Raw genomic sequence first — 830 nt, 5'->3', positions numbered from 1 at the left:
GAATACTGAGGCTCCGAGGGGGGTGTGGGGACTTGGCTGGGCTGATCACAGACCTTCAGTGTCTGCAGGACACAGACCAGTTCCCCCACCCCCCCACCCCACAGCAAGTGCCACGTCAGCGGTCCCTGGCACTCTGGAGGGCGAAACAGAAACAGAATTGAGCACCACCCCCCTCAGGCTCCTGATCCCCAGGCCTGCCCCTCCCCCAGCGCAAGCCTCCGTGTCCCCAGCAGGAAAGGGGCCCGCCTTGAGGCCAAGGCCCTGGGTGCGGTGAGCACAGCCCTGCCCCCGGAGCGGACTACAGACCCCGTGAGAACCCGAGTCCTGGGTGTGCCTGGGTGCACACCTGCCCCGAGTCTGCACTCGCCCTGCCAGCTCAGCTTGTGGCCTCAGTTTCCCCTTCTGGAGAACAGGATGTGGGGGCAGGACCCCCTTTCCTGGGTCACTCCCAGGGCTTGTGATGCTGCCCCGAGTCATGCCCACAGAACGCACACCCCCATGTTCTGCTTGTCAGCCGCTCCCCACAGAGCCTTAATGCTGATTGAGGCCACTCTAAATTGCTTGGTCCCCAAAAGAACCTCTGAAACTCAGACCGTTGGGGCAGGGCAGGGTCATGGTTTGTTTCTTCTGCAGCACGAGGGTTTGTTGATGTTGGGTATTCCCAGTTAATGCTGCTAAGCTGTTTAATCTTGCGGGACTTAACACTGGGTTTGGGTGAGCGAGTGGGGGGTCGTGGCGATGCACTCACACTCGGTGCCCACCCACCCGGGAGAGCTGCCCTGTCGTTGGCCGGGAAGGGTGCAGCTCTGAGCCCGGAGCCCGGCTCGCGG

Source organism: Lipotes vexillifer, unplaced genomic scaffold, assembly GCF_000442215.2.
Source record: "Lipotes vexillifer unplaced genomic scaffold, Lipotes_vexillifer_v1.1 scaffold225, whole genome shotgun sequence".
Lineage (NCBI taxonomy): Eukaryota > Metazoa > Chordata > Mammalia > Artiodactyla > Lipotidae > Lipotes > Lipotes vexillifer.
Note: the sequence above shows the minus strand (reverse complement) of the source record.